Raw genomic sequence first — 22267 nt, forward strand, 5'->3', positions numbered from 1 at the left:
ACCCTTTGCAAATGGCCAAAAGATACAACTGGCACTGGTACTGTAGAGGGAAATGCCCTAGAATGGTCCTGCAAATTCAGCACTTGCCTAGGACAATATTTTGTTATTGTATTATTCATTGCTTGTGCATTTCTTGGAACATTTTGTCTGTCGGATTGCTGTGAAACCTTTTACTGATGCAATTACAGATTTTTCCTTTGCCGACCAAACTGTCATTCCATGCATAGTGTAGTGAGATTCAGAAATGATTTGAGCCATTGTATAATAAATTGCCATTTCAGCTATTTGATGCTGAGTTTTTGAGGTCATAGTTAATGTGTTTTTTCTCTTTCTTGTGGTTTTAATTTAGTCATGAAATCTTGTTTGTTGTTTTGTTGTAATGTCAGTGAAATTTTATGTATGGTTACCAGGCACTGAGGCACTTCCCTACACCTGTGTTTCTGTGCAGTATATTTAGCTTACCTACTGGAACATCCAGTTTGTAATTGGGGAAAAGGAACACATGAAACAATGGAGGTTTGTAAAATGGGGGAAAGATTTGTTGTATTTTTTTTTTCCCTTAACTAATTTTAATGTTAACAAGCAGAGCATAATGTCATTTTCATTTATTGTCTCTGACATTACTGCCTACACATGACCCAGATGGTTACACCAGAGCAAAATGTGCCACTTCAACAAATATTGCCCCCTGACTTCATCATTGTATTGAACTACTGGGAGAGCACACATCTCTATATTTTCTCTATGTTCACGTGTCACAAACAGATGTAAATGAAAGCCAAGGTTCAAACAGACTGGCAGAATTAACAGCGTGTGACTGGCAAAGATATGCACATCATTAAGGGCTAAAACATAACTATTTCTCATGGTGATGGTTAAATTTTTCATATGAAGTGGCACAAAATGAGGTAAATTACATCAGCAAAGACATCTCATTAGTCTCAGTGAATGATGAGAGCACTGCTGAAGGCTAGATCTAAAAAAAAAAAGCTAAGTGATGTACAATACTGAAGCCAAGTGAAAATAGCCCCTATGCAAACCACTTGGTAGCTGGGGAAGAAGTTTGGGGGGGGGATGCCCAATAATCTAAATATTTAAATTATTAGCAGCTATTAAAAGAAAAAAAAACTTTTCACAGTTTATAAACAGTTTATAGCCAGTCTCTAGCATTGTGAAAATACTAATATATATATATATATATATATGTATATGTACTATATTGATTTATATTCCTTTAATCATACATAATATGACTATGTATACAATAATTTACTCTTCACTATAATTTTTGCTTATTTGTGTACCTTTTGAGGAAAAGAAGCACATTATTTTTCAACTGCCTGCAATAACTCTGTTATGAATCTGTTATGAACTCTGATTTAAGGGCCCTTAAAATAAAAGAAATAGCTTTTGTGATCTGATTTGATGTTTAGCACCATGGGGCTAGGTTAAAAAAAAGAAGCATAGCTTTAAGCAAAGGTTTTGGCTGCTGCTATGACAAAAGATGGTGTCACTGTAGTGATTATATACTAATGGCATAGCTTCTTGTTGATACATATGGAATAGCTAGAGAAAAAGAAAAATGAATGACATAGTCTACTGTGACTGCCAGGGTAAAAAGGGAAATGAAATGTAAATCTAAAGGCTGCAACCCAAAGGGCACCCATTAATTAACAAATGAATACAGGTGAATAGGAACCAAATGTATTCAAATGTATTCCTCCATTGTAATTGTATGTACCAAGAATTTGCCATCATGGCTGGTGTAGACAATAATGATTAACAAAAGGGTGCCAGAGAATATTAGGTGTGTTTCTCTAAACTGTGGTAAGATGTCCTGTTTTCACCATTCATGCCTTAAACCTACCTTTGTAATCCAATCTGTGTAAAGACAGATCAAACATTAAGGTAGGAATACATGAAAAAGAGAGAAAGGAAGAGAATTCGAAAACAATGTTACTTAGTAAAACAGGGTGAGTAAAATAGAGCAAGCCTAAAAACGGACAGGAAGAAACAATGTTTATTGAGTTGTATGGCTTATAAGCTTGTAAAAGTGCAATCAAGGAAATAAAGTGGGGCGTGCTGGGGTGGGGCAGAAGGAATGACAACAGTTTATTGTAAGAAAAAGAAGAATGATGGGGATATAAGAAGACTTGTTATGGGAAGAACAATCATACAGGCAAGATGAAGGAATGAACCAAGCACTGTTGACTGAAGGGGGACAATAAAAAAGAGACAAAGGATGTAAAGGCAGAATAGAGCCAAGCTTATGAACAAGAAAGATGAGCACAACTTCCAAATAGAAAAACAGAAGGCTACAGTCAACTGATGACTTACCACTGAGCTTTTCCATGGTCTGAATCTTGTTAGTATTAATTGGGCTGAGTCTATCACCTAGACAGAAGGGCTTAGGCACAACCATTGCTTGGACATATGGCCCACAGCATGATACAGAAAGCTGCCAAAAGAAAGATTACCTTCACAGTGATATGAGTAATCACCGAGACTTCTCTTATAATAACTGTATGGGCATACTTTAGTTAATAAATTACAGCACAGGGAACTGTAGCACTAAACAATATAGCACTGTGGCTCAAAATGGAAAAGTTTGGTAGGCAAATATAAAACAACAACAGTACTTTACTGTAGAAATACAGTTTCATGATAGTTTTTATTTGTACATTTAAATGTAAATTCATGAAAGACAGGCACACAGCAGAAATGTTATAGAGAGAAGGGAACTTATTTAAAAGTGTTATTCTACAAGCAGTTTTGTGGTTCTCAATGACTGAGTTCGCGTGTGTGTGTGTGTGTGTGTGTTAGTGTATTCATATATACAGTCATTTAAGCAAACAAATACGTATATAAATACAAATATATTCCCTATTATTAAGTGAATATATTGAAATTTCCTTTTAAAATGATCATATAATCATATTACTCTTTTCAGCAACTAATGAAATAATTCATCCATATTTTTTTCTTCCTCTTTCCATCAGGTCAAGGTGATAAAGTAAAAACAAAGGAAGAAAATTGGCTTTAACAGTCTGTGAGTCCATGATCTACAATTGAATGGGTCTGTTTTCAGAGGTGACAAACATGCTGTAGCTTACCTGTGATCACTGATTTGAAACATAATGTAGGAAATGTTATGCTTAAAGACCGTGACTGGCCTATTCACTGCAGCCAAAAATCAACTTGCATGAACATTAGCTCACTGATTGTATAGGATTCGGCTGGTGCGATGGGGACTTTCGTGAAGGCACTAAATCAGAGTCTGTGTAACGAGGTTATACACAGGGCTGCCAGCTCTCATGCACTCACAGTGACATCCATGCAGTTGAAACTTCTTCCATTGCTCATGCCACACAGCCATTTTTTTTATGTATTGAAGAAACTAAAAATGTCACAGTACTAAAAGAGGACACTGATAGTGCAGGGGCATACAAAACAGAACAGGCGGCACCATGCAGCAGCACATTTTTCAGACAAATCAGGGAGAAAGTGAATGCTGCTTAGGGAAATGTCATTCAGCTGCAACACAGTCTCCCCTCTCCTGATAAGTGCACAAAGGCAGGAGTGAGACTGATTTAGTATTATTATGAGGACACTCTGGGACTATAAAACTATGCTTTGAAACCTTTTTGCAGTTTATAAGGCCATTTCATTCATTCAAATAACTGGTACTTTTTGCATTTGCCATGCTTTGAAGATGGTCTTGTTGTTGTTGAGAACAACCAAACCTGACTGAATTATTCAAATCGTGTTTCATGTTTAAAGGCTGTTTCATTGATATGAATTGCTTGGCCTTGTTTGTCAATGAAGTTGGTCCAATGGCAACTTTATTTTAAAATTATTACTATTATTTAAATTACAAGCCAGTCAGTCCTCTGATATTTATGTGTGTGTGTGTGTTCATGTTGCCTGGCCTGTAGTTTTTCCATGTCACTAATTGCTGGGTTGAGAATCATGGACCACAAATAATCAAAAGTGTTGATATTCATGCCAGCTCTCTGCTGTGTACGTGTGTGTAACTGCTCAATACACCCTGGATATATGAAACAAGTGCAAAATAATAACTACACTAATTTATCACTAAGTAGCTGAATAAAGACTTCACATCCATTACTTCACGTTGCATGTTAAAAATAAATGAATAAATGTGGCAAGTTTTTTTTCCCCTCTTGAAAACCTTTAAAGGAATCAGTGAAACAGACAAAAAATACCTTTAGAGTTTCAGCAGGTGTCAAACAGACACTTTGTTATCAGCTCATTATTTCTGCTGAGCTTTAAAGGAAGAGAGAACAAATAAGTGAGGGGAGAGCAAGGTAAGAGGCAGTTTTGTTTTTATAAGCTATTTTTCTAACTAATGAATTCTGACCTCATGAATGTTTATGTGTCCCTTCTTCAGAGATGGGTTGGTCTGAAACTGAAACGGTACCTTTTTATAAACTTCTAAGTAAGCAGTTTTGTCATGGGGTTCTTAATTAAAGTTTTTATTTCATTTTTTTTCACCTGGATGTCTCTTTTCCCTCTCCCTAATTATATCTATTTTTCCCATTTTTTTCTGCTTCATCTTTGCTCCCTATATGCTCAGCTTTTTTTTTTTCTTGCTTTTTTTTTTTTACCCTGAGCCTGGCTAACAGATGGGAGAAATTGTAATTTAGCTATCTGGCAATGACTGGAAGGATACACTAAACACAGGTGCTGCACATACTGTACAGAAACCAGACATAACCTTCTTTTTAACACTAATTACTCACCCAAAAAGAAAGAAAGAGAAATGCTCTGAACTTCCTTCATGTCATAATATTTTTCTTAATTCACAGTTTATTTCACATACAACAATTCATTATACTTCAATTAATGTGTCTCTCTTTCTTTCAACTATATGATATTACATAAGAACTATAATCTAATTGGACTATGTTTAGACACAGGTTTACAGTTCTGTAAGAAAAACAAAGTGAAAGTTACTTTTAACTCTTGCTAATGAAGAGTACTGTGACATGGGGGAAAAGCTACACTAGTTCATTTACCGGTCAGTAAGGGCAAGTATTCTTATCTTAATGTAATTACTATTTTCTGACTGTTACAATGAAAATGAAGAATTATACTTTTTCAAGCATGGCATAAGTACATGTGTCTGTAGGTACTAAAGTTAGGCTCAAAAATGTTTGGGCTCTTACAATATTTTCAGATTTTTAGCTTTGTATGGCAACACAATATATCTGAAATGAAAATGCATGTCAGTACTGTTTATTGCATAATGCACTGAGACTTGTAGCTGGACTAATAAAAATAAAATGTTCCTTTTTAATATATCCTTATTGTCTCAGACAAAGTCTGTCTGAAGTGTTGATATCACAGACATGCCCTTTTGTCTAGAGCACTGTTGTTTTTTTTTAAGCATTGTATGCATTTTTGTTTTCTTCAAAGTAATTGTCAAGATATATTTTAACATATGGCCAGGGACTACAGAGGATAATTGTACTCCTATAATCAGCTCTGGCTCATTTACAGCTGACAAACCATTAATAACAGAAAACATCTGCACAAGAACTTAAAAGTCATATGCATGTATGCACATTTTTGGTTGCACACATTCACTTACAGGAGAATGGTGATGACACACAAACCAGCAGAAGAAGCCTCTCTGGCATACTTGGCAGTCGACCCCTTGCAGGCACACAGTTGATGTTGAGGATAAGGGTACACGTGTCCTGGTGAGACTGCGAATAGCATCTTAATGTCTTCTAGTCCTCCCTGGGGTACCTAAGAAATCCCCCTCATCTTTACAAATGGAGGAGCCAGGATTGTGTGCCAAATAACCAGAGCATAGTTATAGCCTTGTAGTCCATAAGGAGACTGATGTGACAGCCATGAAGGTAATAAAACCATTCAACCTAAAGCTGCAGATCCTTCTCATTTTATGTTGCAGTGTGTCAGGAAATTCTTCTACAGTTATATAAGAGGCAATGACAGGCTTGTACCTAACCTTTTCTGATGTGTCACCTGCTCATGTACCAGAAAAAGAAAACATAATAACTCTATTTGTAGTATATGATGTATGGCATACTTCTCAAGCTGTAACCATGATCAGATAACAAATGAATAAATACTTGGCTAATAAGCATGATTTCAGACTAGCAGTAGCAGATAAAAGGCAGTAGAATATGTTGCTATCACTCATTCTGTAGTACAAACTGAACAGTACAAGATTTTGAGTGGCAGTTAGTACAGTATTGCACAGAGTAAGGTTTTTTTATTTGTTTAAATACTAATAAGCGTGAAGTGACCAGTGCAGAGTTTACAATGTACTTGTAAAACTGTAGGACAGCTTCTGAGTGCATCCTGTGAAGTGTGGTATGTGTGTTTATGTGTTGTGGTTGAGGTGTCGTATGGCTTGATGGTAAAAACTGTTTTTAAGTCTTGTAGTCCGAGCAGACAGACTCCTGTAACGTCTGCCAGATGGTAACAAGGAGAACAGCTGATGTGCTGGGTGGCTGTGGTCCTTGATGATGCTGTGTGCTTTGCGGAGGCACCATTGAAGATAGATGTCCTGAATAGCAGGAAGCCTCATGCCAGTGATGTGCTCTGCTGCCTTCACCACCCTTTGTAGTGATTTACGGCTGCTGGCAGAGCAGCTTTCGTACCAAACTGTATTGCTGCTAGTCAGCAAGCTCTCGATCGCACATCTGTAGAAATTTGAGGTGATGTTAGCGTTCATGCCAAACTTCCTCAGCCTCCTCAGGAAGTAGAGTCGCTGGCAAGCTTTCCTGATAGCAGTGTCTGTGTGAAGGGTCCAGGAGAGATCCTCGGTGATGTTGACTCCAAGGAATTTGAAGTTGCTGAACCTTTCAACCTTGACACCGTTGATGTGGATGCCCTGGTGTTTCCTGACTGGTCGTTTCCGGTACTCCACTATCATTTCTCTGGTGAGAGACAGGTTATTTTCCACTTGTATAGTGCCATCACCTCCTCTCTATAGGCTGTCTCATCATTGTCTGTGATGAGGCCTATGATGGTTGTGTCATCCGCAAACTTGATAATGGTGTTGGACTAATGTTTAGCAACACAGTCGTGTGTAAACAGGGAATAAAGGAGGGGGCTAAGCACACAACCCTGTGGCGTTCCTGTGTTTAGGATGAGTGACGAGGAGGTGTGCTTACCAAATCTCACCACCTGGGGCCTGTTTGTGAGGAAGTTTAGAATCCATCTGCAGATCAGTGTTCGTAACCCAAGGTCGACGAGCTTTGAGGCAAGTTTTAGAGGGGATGATGGTGTTAAAAGCCGAGCTGTAGTCAATGAAGAGCATTCTTGCATATGTATTCCCGTTTTCCAGGTGAGTGAGGGCGGTGTGCATTGTCAGGGCGATGGCATCCTCTGTGGCTCTGTTTGTCCATTAGGCAAACTGAAGACAGTCGGTTGCTTTTATTGACAAAAATGTATCTCTGTGGCACAATCTTAAATACCAAAGACCAATATTTCCCACAATATTTGTGCATGCTGTGAAGCTTCAGTTCACCATAAAATATGGCATGGTGTGAAACTGGCACTAGTATATCATGCTGACTTCAGCTTAGTCTCACTTTGCCAACTCAAAGCCTCACCATCTGTTATGGTCCGTTACATTAGGGCCCATTAACTTTTGTTCCTTTTAGTCCTGTCCTATTAATATATGTACTCAAGTGTTTGTGTGGTTTTTTTTTAAATATGCTGTGTTTTAAACTCAAATCTTTATGTTTTGAACAAAAATTTCTCTTTTCATTCTAAATTGAGCTGATCCCAAAGCTCAGTTTGCTCACCAATATTGCGTCAGAAAAAAACAAAGTCCTTGGGCTGTGTGTACCAAGACGGTCTATACCATGTTAAAAAAGGAAACCTTTCCATTTGATGCAAGACCAAGCACCAGGCAGTTAGACAGTCAGCCTGCCAGGCATGCATGGGGGTGTCAATGGAAGAAAAACAAAGGGAAAGGGATCTGCTGTTACAGCTTTTCCCTTAAAGCTCGTTAATCCCAATTTAGCTGTCACAGGGATGAGGTAGGTGTGAGTTTGTGTGGCTGCGAGTATAGCTGTGTGTGTGTGTGTGTGTGTGTGTGTGTGTGTGTGTGTGTGAGAGAGAGAGAGAGAGAGAGAGAGAGAGAGAGAGAGACAGACAGACAGACAGACAGACAGACAGATAGACAGACAGGAAAGAGAGGGAGAGCATCATAGAGACCATGCAAAGCAGAGAATAAAGTCTTCTTGGAGCCTCACAACCTTGCTTCATGAGCTGTCACATCACCCAGCCAATTAGCCTGATGGCCAACGACAAGTTAATTTCCACCATCTACTATCAGCGCTCTGTTTTTGGTAGTGCTCGTTTGAATGGGGTTTAAGGCAGTCTTTCAAAAGCATTGTGCAGATCAGTGGTTAGAAATGGTAATGCGAATGTTTATCTTCTCATCTCACTTGGAGAAAGAGAAAGAAATCCCAGATTTATTAAGTTCTAAAATTTTATCAAGTCAGCACACATGACCCTGATTGCTGACAATAACACAGCTTCTAATGGTGAGACTACTAATACATGTTTTATATTATTTGACAGTACACTGAAACAGTGAATAACACATTTTTTTGCTTTTTTTTTTACTCAATATTCATTTCTAATTTCACACCATGAAATAGGAAAACTGTACAACAGTATAACAATAGATTATTGATGTATTGTTGTAAGATTTTGTTTAAAACCCCTACTTGTCTTCACTGCAAACTATGGACATGGTATATGTGAAAAGTCAGTTACATGTGAAATTCAACTAGAAGGTGGTAATGATGATTAAAAGATAGTGATTGACTGTTAATGTTCACATGATGCACAAGCTTAAATATCTTTTGAGATGCAGTCACTTATCTAAATGGATTAAAATATATTAATTACGACCGAATCTAAAGAAGCTGGGCCACTGTGAAAAAGAAGTATGTATAAACCTCACAACATTAAATCCAAACAATTGCTTTTACTTTCATCGCTGTTACAAACAGCTGATGATAAGAGGGGAGTAAATTACAGTAGAATCACACCGGACACTTACAAACATATACAGTCATGATAGAAAGAGACTTCAACCCAGCCATGGGGCCCACAAGCCATTGTATTCTTTGTGCTGTTTCCAAACCTCAGGCATAAAATCGAACATGTGGATCATCAAGAATGGGATTTACATACTAGATTGGTCGGTCTGGGTTAACAACGACCACTTCTGGTTCTGTTGGATACCAGGGAGCTGGTGGACACAGGCAGAAGGAAGCCATGAGTGAGGAGGTGAGAGTAGGCACTTTAAATGTAGTGACTATGACTGGTAAAGAGGGAGAGTTGGCTGATACAGTGGAGAGAAGAAAGGTTGATATATTGTGTCTGCAGTAGACAAGGTGGAAGGGATGCAAGGGCAGGAGGACTCGAGGTGGATTCAAACTGTTCTTACCATAGTGTAGATAGGAACACAAATGGAGTATCCCAAGGGGGAGATAGGGTGGTGGAAAGAGGAAGTAGAGGAAAGTATTTAAAGGAAGAGGTTGGCAAAGAACATAGACAGGATGACTCTGAGGCTATCCATACAGCAAAGAGAGAGGTGGCAGAAGAAAAGGAAAATGCTTATATTGAGATGTATGTGGAGCTAAACACTAAGTGAGGGACTTGTATCAATTGGCTATCCAGAGAGATCGAGCTGGAAAGGATGTGCAGCAGGTTTGGATGATTAAGAGTAGAGATAAAAATGTCCTAACAAGTGAAGAACATGTGTTGAGAAGATGTAAGGAGGACTTTGAGGAACTGATGAATGTCAAAAATGAGAGAGAGGAGGACAGATGGAGGACAGTTAGTGAATCAGGAAGTGCACAGAGTTAGTAAGAAAGGAGTGAGGGTAGTAGAATTAGAATGGAAAAACGGCTGGTTCAGATGTCTTGGAAAATGGACAGTGGACTTTTTGGCCAGCTGATGACCCACATCATAGAGGCTATGTGTATGAGTATATAAAAGTCAGGGGTTCGACTCCTACTACTCCTACTAGAAGATGTGAATGCAGCATTACGGACAATCCCTACCACGACCATCACCGAAACTAATCAGCTGATCTATGCCATGGCAGCAGTGATTACAGAGATGCTTGACAACAAGATTAACAGCAACAAGGAGCAGCACCCTCCATGGAGAAGGTGACTAAAGGCCAAGATCAACTCAGGGAAGTTGCATACTTTTCCTCCTCAGCAACCTCCTTGAGCAGGATCCAGTAACCATCACAGTGGCAGACATCCAAGAAGGAGTATGTAGAATGAACAGTCTGACAGCACCAGGCCCTGACATGATTCCCACCTACTGGCTGAAGAAGCTGACTACACTCCATGAGCGCATGGCATCTCGATATCAGCCACTTCTTCTATCTGCTAGTAGTACATGCTGTGCAGGGGCCTGTCCTCTGTGATGGTTCCTCCTCTTACTCTTCTTATTCCTCAGGTTTCAGCTGCCTGAGGTATTTACTAAACACATGATCAGTTGTGGTCATCTTCCTGATGTACTCATAGATATCTGTTGTTTCATCCTGGATAGTGGTTCTGACACTCACTAGTCCTCAGCCTCCTTCATTCCACTTAGCGTACAGGCTCAGGGTGTTGGACTTGGGGTGAAACCCTCCATGCATGGTGAGGAGCTTTCTTGTCTTGATGTCACTGGCTTCTATCTCCTTCGTTAGCCAGCTTATTATCCAGCAGGATATCTGAAAGTGCTTAGGTGTACTCTCCAGGTATTTGGTGGTTGCTTTCCTAGCTAAATATTTTGTGTTGATTTCTTTATAATTTTATTCTCAGTTTTAGTTATTGCTACCTTTTGAAAATCTAGTTCCTGTGTGTGGTTACATGTGTAGTTTATATTTAATTCCTTGAGATTCTGCCTCCCCTGTGTTATCTTGTAACTTATTTAGTCTCCATCTTTAATTTTACTTGTGTGTCAGTACCCTAATTAGTTTTACCTGTACCTATAGTTCTCACTCAGTTGGCTGATATTCATTGTTCGAATGTGTCTTAATCTCCTCCTATCAAGTGTACCTTGTGCTTTGGAGTTTTGGATTCTACTGTGAACTTTCTGTGTTGAATTATGATGGACATCCCACTTAATTGTCACGTCCGGTGTGGCAGACGTGTGGAATTGGAGCTCTGGTGCAGATGAGTATTTATTTAACAAAAGAAAATACAAACAGCAATGGCGCAGGTGAAGGTGAAACAGGAAAACCTAAACTGAGCAAACTAACAAAACAAACCCGAAACGTAGATGCAGGAAGGACGGCTGGAGAGACGCAGGGAGGCCGAGGTAAACAACACAGACGAACCAGCGACGACTACGACAGAAGACATGACTTAAATACACCCAGAGAAACACAGGGAGATTTCACACAGGTGGAGGACACAGCTGGGAATGATTAACATGACGAGACAAGGGAGGCAAACTGAAAACACTCACATAAGACGCAGACCTTCACAATAAAACAGGAACTTACACATGCAAGGACACAGACTAAGAAACGCGGACTTGACACAGGAGCACACGGGCAGCACAGAGTAAACACTAAACAGAGGAAGAACAGAACCAAAATCACAATAATAGAAAACACAAAACACTGGGTCAAAAGGACCCAGGATCATGACATTAATAAATGTTTATTTTGTTGTTCATTTATGTTTTTCTGTGAATCCCGCATTTAGGTCTTTTTGGCCAGTGCCTGAGGGTGCCATTATTTAACAAAAACTAAATGATTCTGAAATTTTCTGAAACAAAATGATTCTGTAGGTGGTGGAACTACTTTTAGCACCAGTAACTTAAAGGAGTCATTTTTTGTATGACTTTATGAGCATCTCACTCCACATGTGGAAGAATTTTGACCCATTTTCACTTTGAATAAGAGAATCATAAAATCGATTTAAATCATTATGGCAGTTATGTTAAACAAAGGACATCTTCTTCTTCCCTTTCTCTCTCTGTCCCCTCCACCCGTCTTGCCACCATGGGGAGCAGGGCTTTCAGCTGCTCTGCTCCTCGACTCTGGAATTCCCTACCTCCTGATTTAAGAAATATCTCTTCCTTCTCTCTCTTTAAGTCCCAACTCAAAACTCACTTGTACAAAATAGCTTATCCCACATAACCTCTCCACTCTGCTATTTTAAATTTGTTTATGTCTTATGCTTTTATGATTGTGTAAACTGCTTGGTTTTATGTTGCTTTTTATTCTACTGTGTACAGTGACCTTGAGTGTTTTGAAAGGCGCTTTCAAATAAAATGTATTATTACTATTATAATATTGTATGAAAGACGCTTTCTCCCAAAACAGGTGACGCAAACCCTAAGAAATGCAATCTTCTTTTTTAATAGTTAAATATTAATCATCCATTTATTAATATCAAATGAGTTGTTTTTTTAAACACTCTAAAAAATATATGTAGTTCAAAATATGCTACAGACAACTATTATGATGGAAGTCTTTTTTATCCAAAGACAAATTTTTAAAAAATTTTGCAGACCACAGCATGAAAGCATGAATACTGAACAATATGGAAGGGCTCAATATGCAATATTTTTATAACAATAATACTGTCTAATGCAGGTTTTCATCTTCTTCCTGTCTTCTTCCTAACTCATTCTCTCCCTGTCTATCTGCCTCACAATCTCTTCGTCCTTTTTCTACTTTTAGTGTCTCTCACCAGTAACACATCGCTTACTGTGTTACTGGATGCTCCTGGATGAGTGTTGAAACAATAATGGCACTCAGAGTTGAGCTCAGAGAGGTTTTCTAGGAAGAAAACATTTTGGAGGATTTGTCCACATTAAAAAATTTAAATTTAAATGTAAAAAAAAAAAAAATGTTATTGGAAAAAAATAATCACAATAATAAAGCTGATAAATTTCTCAAGACAGCCACACGTTAATCTGCTCTGAATACATACAGTAAACAAGAAGCTATATATTTGAAGACATTTTACTGAATCCTGTTATGCTTGTCACTTTAACAAACCAGTGTTAGAAATCCATATCCATTCCTTCTCTTGTCAACGATGCTTGTTAAACTCCGTCTCCTCTGAACAACTCCCTTTGGTGACATTTTGCATTGATCATTTACATTCAGTTGCAGTATTCAGTGCAACTGTAGAAAAGGACATTTTAAGTCTTTCAATACCGTTTGTTACACTAATCTGATCAGATCAACCACATCTACCTCTGCAATATGCCTAAATTCATTCAACTGTTAACGTTTGCTTTGTTCGCCATGCTTTTTTGTGTGGTGCAACTCTTAGATTTACCAAATACTTTCTCCTGTGTATGTACCTGCTAATTAGCACACTATAACTGACTGCTGTACTTGTCAAATTTTCCTTTATTTCGCAGATTCCTAGTTTTCTTTCTCTAGTGCTCCTTTTTTTTTCAGCTCATGTGCCTCATTGATTTCCTTGTGGACATTTGCAATATTCCAAATGCCCTTTAAAATATCTGCATGCAACGTGTACTTCACAAAGGGGCATCTTGAGACCACCATGTCTCCAATGAATATTGTGATTATTTATTTATTTATTACAGCGGTATAATGTCTTTATTTAACTTCTTGTGCATTATTATTTTAACCATTTAACAAATTCCTTAACTGCTTTGACAATTCAGTTCACATTTTTCCAATGTAGTCCATAAAACTCACCTAAATTCAATACTACCTTTCTTTTAACATATCTACTTTAATGCAGTCTCCATTTAGATTGAGTTTTGTCACAAAAGCTGAGTGCTCAGTGGTTCAACTAATAATTCCATCAGTCATTAAATATTAAGCGAATGAAACAAGTGTCCCGAGTTGTAAAATGTGATAAAGGAGTGGAGCAGCTCTAGGGGTGTCTAATGAAATGTAATATTTCTATAATAGTGTTTTGAGTGATATTTTCATTATTCCATAATGGCATTGGAAATTCTCAGGAGTTGGTAATTAGCCCCCTACCAGTTTAATAATTCTGTCTTCCCATCTTTCCTGTTTCTCTGACTCTTTTCTCTAAATGTCATTGTTCACCACATCATTCTTACTTTGGGAAATGGAAACCCCTTTAAGCATTTTTTTTCCACAGCATCTGTGATTTTTGGCAAGACTGTGCATTCATGAACAACCAGCCAATTTTCCCTGGATATAAAGACCCCCCCACCCACCCAAACAATAGTAGATATAGTAGATTCCTTAAGCATGCTTTGCCAGAGGTTTGTGGTTTAAGTAATATAAAGGTGAGGATGCCAAAAATTAATATATAGTTGTGTTGTTGAATTTTAGTTGTGAAAGGCAATATAGCTAAATATAGTTTAGTACTGCATGGAAGATGTTTTAAAATATAATTTGTAGTCAACTTACAATATATTATTATGTTCAGGCTGTAGCCTCCATTTAAAGCAGAAAAAACTGTGTTGTTGGTGACATTCATAATGAATAACACCCACAGATACCTCACAGACAAGCTTTTAAAGTCTCAGTTACACTACAGGAGGGTTCTAGATCAGCTCCAGATCTGACTGGCAAACACTGGCTTAAGGCTGAACTCAACTTTATTAGGGAAAGCTTGAAGCCTACAAGTTAAAACCCTCCAGCAGGTTAAATAAAAGCTTGAAGGAGCCAGCAACATTACTGAACATAAAACAATGAGGTATTTTGCTATCATTTGCCTGAGTCTGTTATCATTGCAGAACATGGTCCAGGAGATAACAAATGTAGCAGCAGCAGCTATAACAAAGTAATTTTTATCCCACTGAAAAGGTGACTTTTTTGCTTTTTAAGGTTTTTCGAAATTCTAATATGAATCTGTGTGCACCCTTCATTTATTTACACATTTTGCTAATGCAAAATGTGTACTGTTTTGACCTTGTGAGTATGTATGTGTATGCATGTGTTTAATTGCAAAGGATAAAGAATAAATAAAGTTTCTACGCTGCGGAACCTTGCAATCACTATATTGCTAAAAGTATTTACTCACACATTGACCATCGTTGAATTTGGGTGTTCCAATCACTTTCATGGCCACAGGTGCATAAATTCAAGCACACAGGCATGTAGACTGCTTATACAAACACTTATGGAAAAGTGGGTCACTCTCAAGAGCACAGTGAATTCCAGCGTAGTACTGTGATATGATGTCCAAACTTGAAATTTCCTCACTACGAAATATTCCAGAGTCATCTGTTAGTGGTATTATAACTGTATAGAGTCATGACCTCAACCTGAAAGAACACCTTTAGGATGACTTAGAAAAGTGAGCCAGGCCTTCTCATCAATCATCAGTCTCTTACCTCACAAATTCACTCCTGGAAGATTGGTCAAAGAAACTGATCCAGAAACACATTCTTAATCCTTCTGGAAAGTCTTCCTAGAAGAGTTGAAGCTGTTAAAGCTGCAAGCGTGGGCTAACATCATATTAAACACATGAATTAAGAAAGGGATTTCACTCAAGTTTATATGCGTGTGGACTATTGTAATTCTTTATTATGTGGTTGCCATAAAACCTTCTTTTGAAGGCTTCACTTGATCCAAAATGCCACAGTGCGAGTACTAACAGGGACTATAAAGAGAGACCATATTTTTCCCATATTATTAGATTACTTTGAATTATTTGGCTGAATCAGAATACAGGTTTATTTGTGGTTCACGGAGTTTCAAAAACTAAAATAGGTGGTAGAGCTTTTGACCATTAAGCCTCTCTCCAGAAGAATTAATTAAGGAAAACACAATGATGCTGCCTCTTCTTTATAGATTAATATTTTCCACTTGATGACGTTCTGGTTAAGGTTTAAATCAGTTTTCGGGTTTATTTTAATTTCACTCTTTATTTCTCAGTGGCCTTTCACAAACATTGATCTTATAAGAGAAAAGATACATTAAACCAGATTTAGCTACTAGCTAATTTCAGTCTGTAGCCCCAAATAAGTACACGCAATATTAAATAAACTATACAGTTTAATATATATCCAACATTCAAGATAATAATACAGTCAAATATGTAACGCCCAACCCAACTTTTACCAACAAAACACATGCTGTACATATTTTAAACCACTCTTATTCATACACACCTCAAATTCAAAGCTATCAAATACTTGTCTTGATAGAGTGCAAGATGGACCCAAAAGGCAGACTTGGAGCTAGTTATTGTTTGCTTAGCTTTAGTAAGTTTAGTAAGTAAGTTAGTAAGGGAAGTTTTTGACAGATGTGATACTGGAACAAGGGAGCATTAACTCTGAGAAAATCACAGGGAGAGACTGGAAGTTAGCCAGGTTTCCAAACAGGAAAGGGTAATAATCACAGGTTGTCAGATTTGATCTTACTTTTAATTGCAGACAAACAGGACGAGGAAGTGTGTTGAGCCTGCAGGAGTGTTCCAGAATGCTGGCAGGTGGAGATCGGGCAGGCAGAGCGAGGAGAAGCAGGTGGAGGCCATGGCTGCTATGGAGGAACTGGCTGGTTGCTGACTTCCAAAGGGTGAACAACCAAGAGAAGGTACGTTTACTGCCAAATAGCCAAGATTCCACAAGGGCATCCAGGTAACAAACTAAGGAACACAAAGTACAAGTTAATCCAGCAAAAACTGTGAGATCTACAACAATCCAGCAGTAGGGATGGGTATCGAAACCTGGTTCTTGTTGAGAACCGGTTCCCACTGTTTCAATTCCTTGGAATCGTTTGCCATTTTTGCAAACGATTCCCTTATTGATTCCAGTCGCCCCGAATGACGTCACCACGTTGCGGAGCGTCATTTACCTGGCAGGGCGCCTAAGCGGCTCAAACGCTCAAAAGTTTGGGTATACTTTACGAGAATGGATGACAACAGGGCAACTTGCAATACTTGCCAAGTAGATATTTCATTTAAGGGAGGAAACACTACGAATATGCAAAAGCATTTGCTCACAAAACACGCGATAACCTTAAATGAATGTCGTGTTTTTAATTCAGCTCCGGACTCGTGAATCTCAACCCAGCAGCAGCGGTAACGTTTGCACGTCCTCTCCCGTTAATACGGCAGGTAAATAATCAACTAACAGTGCATATTATGTTAGCGCGATCTGCCTTATTACAAAACCTGCCATTACTGTGCGCTGCATTTAGGTGACCATGATGAGAGAGACAGACAGAGTCTGGCTGGCTCAGATGCTGGCAGTTCTCACTGTCATCTACCGGTAGCGTCTCCTTTCAGGCCAGGATAGACGAATGTCACCGAGCAGTGACTAAGTTTGTGGTCAAAGGCTTGCACCCATTTGCCACAGCAGATGCCCCCGATTTTCGGTAAGTGACTGTGTTTAATTGTAGGCAGGGACATTACTGGATATTCTTGTGTAATTGCTACAGAATAATTTATGTTATACTTTGTTATTGCTACAGAAGAATATTTATTTTATTGTTTTACATTTACAATTTTTTTCCTGGGGACCCTGTGACACCCCATTGAAGAGCCATAGGCTGTGGATCTCTTAAGATCTCACTGTTGGGTTTGTAAGGCCATGTTACTCCTAAATTTCTATCTTGTTCAAAGAGAAGATATAAAACAAAGTTCTAAGCTAATCGACCTTAGTGTTCTCCTTTTTTAAAAAGAATCGATAAGAGAATCGATAAAGAATCGAATCGTTAAACAGAATCGAAAATGGAATCGGAATCGTGAAAATCTTATCAATACCCATCCTTATCCAGCAGTGGCCTGATCATCACCGTAGTGATGAAGATGGTCTGGTGAGGAACTGTGGCACCATCTATCTAATACAGGGCTGGATTGGGATGAAAAAAAAAATCTTCCCTGGCATTTTATTTAATAACTAATTCCCAGATTACCAGCCTAATATATACCTGAATGGCCAATGACATGATTTCCTCCAGGTATGAGAGAAGGGTAATCCACCAGGAAACTCCACCACCAGGCGCAGACCACAACCTGACCCATCCCAGTAACGCCACCTGACGAAAGACCTCCAAAAGTAGAACATAGATATGCAAAAACCAAACTGACCTGCCATGACAATACTGCATTGTCAATACTGTAAACTCTTTTAAAGACAAAAGGAACATCTGACCCAAACCACCCCATAGTTGGGCTGTTGGGCTGAAGACTCAAGCTCTGAGACTTCACATATGGTATGGGTGCTTATCTTTCCCTTTTCAGTTTCAGTACGGCAAAACTTTTCAGTGACTTGAGACACTGTTTTTATTTATTCATCTTGTTACTTAAGTTTAGCAGCAAATTGAATTTGTGCTATGCATGTCTGTCAACTACCTCAACTATTTGTTGTTTCATTCAAACAAAAACAAAACAGACCAAAAAAAACCCCACTTCCTAGCTATATGAAAACAATTTACAGGAAATGGAGACAACCTTTAAACACTGAAATAATTGGGTTACCAGATTTACTGTAAAATGGTTCTGCATGTGTCATTCTACTGGACATCAGCTGCTAGTGGATGTCTTCTCTGCTTAACAGATCTCCCACCAGCTAATCAGACTACCAACTGAAAAACAACCTGATATCCGCTCCTGGCTGAGCCCACCTCTCAACCAACCACTTCACACCTCAATTCCAGCCATCTGTACAGCCTTACGATCTGTTAGAGGTATGCCGGAAATTCGGCAGATTTAACACCAGGAAGGCTCCAAGGCCACAGCAGGCCTTGTTCATGCTGTTTTTCTGCACTGTGCAGCACCATTATCACCATTTTATACTGGCATCCTCAATATATAGATTGCAGTATACTGACTCTGAAATGTAATATAATGCTGTATCATAGTACAACTTTTTATGATGCCATTCACTATAAAACAAGAAAATAAATAAATACATTAATAAATAATAATAATAATAATAAAAAATCATGACTTAGACCTCAAAAGCCGCATATCAGCCTGACATCTCCGGTCCCCGAAAGACTTCAAAACCTCAAAACTGTAAAAAACCCCTCAGCTGGATCCCCTGGAGTTCACAAACCGAGGTAACTGCCTGTGGATCATGCAAACAGCAGGAGACTGCACTTCATCCTCTGGCATTGACAGTATATGACCGAATTTGTGGAGCTCTTACACTCCAAGGTTTCACTGCCAATGATATCAGTTTCTCACTATGTGCAGATTAGTGTTTCCTGACAAACACAATGCAATGCCACATGAGCGCCCCCCTGACTCTGGGTTTAAACACAAATGGTTCACTTTAAAATGAATGAAGTTCAAGTGGCATTACATCTTTGAGTGTGTGTGTCAACAGAGAGAAAGGGGGTTTTTGAGTGGTGGTGTAACATATTTCTTATCTAAAGGACTGGAGGTAAACAGAGTTGTATAATTCTTTGTATCATTATTTTGAAAAACTAGAAGATCACCATAATTCTGTAATAAAAAAACAAACAAACAAACTGAAAAGTTTTGTAATCCATTCACTTATTTATTTACTTATTTACCAAATTCTATAGCAAAGCACACAGCAAAAGCAGACAAACAAATAAAATACCCAGGATCAATGTACTCTATGATTTCAGATGAGAGTCTGCCGGCATATTTTTGTATTCTCAACCTGCGAGTAAAGACAGATGCTTCCTAATTGCTCGAACACACTCTAATGATGCTGATGTTATTTACAGCTTAGTGATCCACTGCTTGTAATTATCGAAAACATGACCTCTACTCGTCCTTCACAGGGAATCGATGAATATAGTGTGGTGTATTGGAATCAGAATGCTAATACTGTGAAGTGTGTGGTGGAAAACTGAAGATGTTGGAGCGCTGGGTCACTGACATTTATTGATCAACATTTCAATTGAAATATTTATGATGCAATTAACACACAATGCATTCACTCTGGGTAGGACTTTAAGGTCATACCGCTTGTTTTACACAATTTATTGAAAAATAAAATAATATGGTGGAAAAGCAGGAAAATCACTGTTTAAACATGAAGAGAGAGGCAATGATGGTGCAGTGTTGGGCCAATAAGCAATGAATTGTGGAAATGTGTTTTTATTCTTTCTTTGTCTTCTTTTTCCAGACATGCCACATCTTTTTAAAGAAAAGATGTGCTTAACAAAGATCACAATACATAATGCTACCAAAAGCAGAGAGGTCAAAGGTGCAGATGTTCATCCCTTAAGTGGAAGCATTGACATTTGTATTGAAGCAATACTGTGATTCAAAGTGCTGATTCAACTTGAATTATGAAAGTAAAGGTTAGCTTTAGGACATTTGTACCATCTATTTTTAATCAAAGATAATGGACTCTTATATAATGTTACATTAGTATGATGATAAGAAATATAAATAAAAGGGAATAAAACTTTATATCAAATTCTAATTCTAATGAATGTATTAAGCCTGAACAGCTGTTATGTAGAATACAAGCAGAGAAAACAAAAGGAATAAAGAATAGCTTTTGAGGTTGCACCGTCGACGAGCAACATTGCCTCTGCACCTAAACAGAAAAATGAGTTTAGTCAGGGGTTAAAGTGAGATTTGGCAGGTGTGCAAACCATAATACCTGTTATAGTGGTGGAGTGTGTGGAAAAGAGTCACTTAGTAATATGTCACAGTAATTCCTGTTGTGAGCTCCAGTAGATTTTCTGTGCAGGCTGTGATCAGCAGACTTGTGCTGCTGCTTTTTGTGGATTTTGGCAACTGAATCCAACAAGATATAAGCAGATCTTATATGAGCTATTACCACAATGCAGTAAAGTAACCCATTTAACCAAAAGTAAGCTTGGAATCTTCATGCAGTCTCTAAAAAAGACACAGTTAGTATGCTTCACTTTGTTTTTCAAGGCTTTCACAATATGGAAACAAACATAACTTCATCAACAGCGCTTGTATAGATCTAATATCTCTGCAAAAAAATTAAGATATTACCTAAAAGCTTTAATTTTCCAGTCCATACCTCTAAAAATAATCTCGTGTTCCTCTCCCATTCTGTCTTTCTTACATCTTTATCCATCTCAGGAAGATTAAAACAGTCTTTTCTCTACCTAAGAAATATAGTACCTGTAGTTCTGTATAGTAAGAACTGCACAGAAAAAGTGTGTTTTCTGATATTCGATGAGCTATTGGAAATGCTGCATTTGAAATAACCTGCAACTTAAACTACATGCTGATGTACAATGGCCACCACTTATGGAGATTTGCACCAAAAACCATTCTGAAATTTTCCGGGGCACTTCAACACCTGAGTATAGTACAGCAGATGGCTTTATTTATTTATTTGCTGCCTCTTGCATCTCTTCATGTGCAGTAAGCACCTGTGATGGCTATATCAATAGGACTGTATGTCACGGTCTGCGGAGACAGGCCGTGCGGTGGTGTGTGTGATGGACCCAGGTGCGTACACAAGTTAGTAGACGGGAGTGAACTTAACAGAAAGCGAGCCTTTATTATGGCTGAAGAAGACAAAGTGTACAAAACAAAGCAGGGATAGAGTGACTAAACTAGACTATAACTAAACTGGGAAAACTAATACTGTGACAAACTAAGAAGACTCAGAGACTAGGATGATCACTGCAAAGACTGACCGTGAAAACATGGAGGTGAGAACACAGACGACGCGACACTGAACACAGCAAGACTGAGGACTAAATACACACGAGGCGATCAGGGGAAGTGGAGACACATGAGAACACAGCTGACTAGAATGGAACATAATGACAATACAGGGGAGAGTAACACTAACTACAATGAACAAAGAACACCAGACTCTTCCAAAATAAAACAGGAAACACGCAGACATAGACATGGAAATGAAACATGGCATGAACTTAACATCACTGCATAGACATGAAACATGACACGTAGACGTAGAACCAGGGAGACTGAGTACAGGGGAAGATGGCAGAAATAACTACAAGAACTTGACAACATAAGACACGCAGACATAACACACATGAAGGGCAAGAGAGACTAAACACAAGGGTAATATAATTACAAATGAGCTGGAATAACTTAATGAACCTAAACAAACAATAAACATCCAAATAAACTAAAACTCAAAACACTGGGTCGCATGACCCAGGACCATGACACTGTATGTATTATTGTTCCCTTCATTTGGCCTGATGTTGAGAATCATTGCAGCAAAGTGAAATAACTACTCTCAAATGCGTAAAACCTAAAGTAACAAGTCTGTTTTGACAACAAGAGTAGAAAATAGAGATATTTAGTCCTAAAGAGAACGATGGAAGAACAGTCATGATGTTTGTAAGAAAGCAAATATGCCACCT

General features: G+C 38.4%; 1 long non-coding RNA gene across 1 annotated transcript; it reads right to left on the reverse strand.

Annotated features, from left to right (window-relative positions):
* Positions 1-19531: 19531 nt before the first annotated feature.
* LOC112847541 (uncharacterized) lies at positions 19532-21806 on the reverse strand. Its single transcript, XR_003221129.1, has 3 exons — positions 21563-21806; positions 20542-20780; positions 19532-20475 (listed from the first exon to the last, which is right to left on the reverse strand). It is a non-coding gene; the product is annotated as an uncharacterized LOC112847541 (long non-coding RNA).
* Positions 21807-22267: the final 461 nt, after the last annotated feature.

The sequence above is a fragment of the Oreochromis niloticus genome, linkage group LG7 (assembly GCF_001858045.2).
Source record: "Oreochromis niloticus isolate F11D_XX linkage group LG7, O_niloticus_UMD_NMBU, whole genome shotgun sequence".
Taxonomy (NCBI): Eukaryota; Metazoa; Chordata; class Actinopteri; order Cichliformes; family Cichlidae; genus Oreochromis; species Oreochromis niloticus.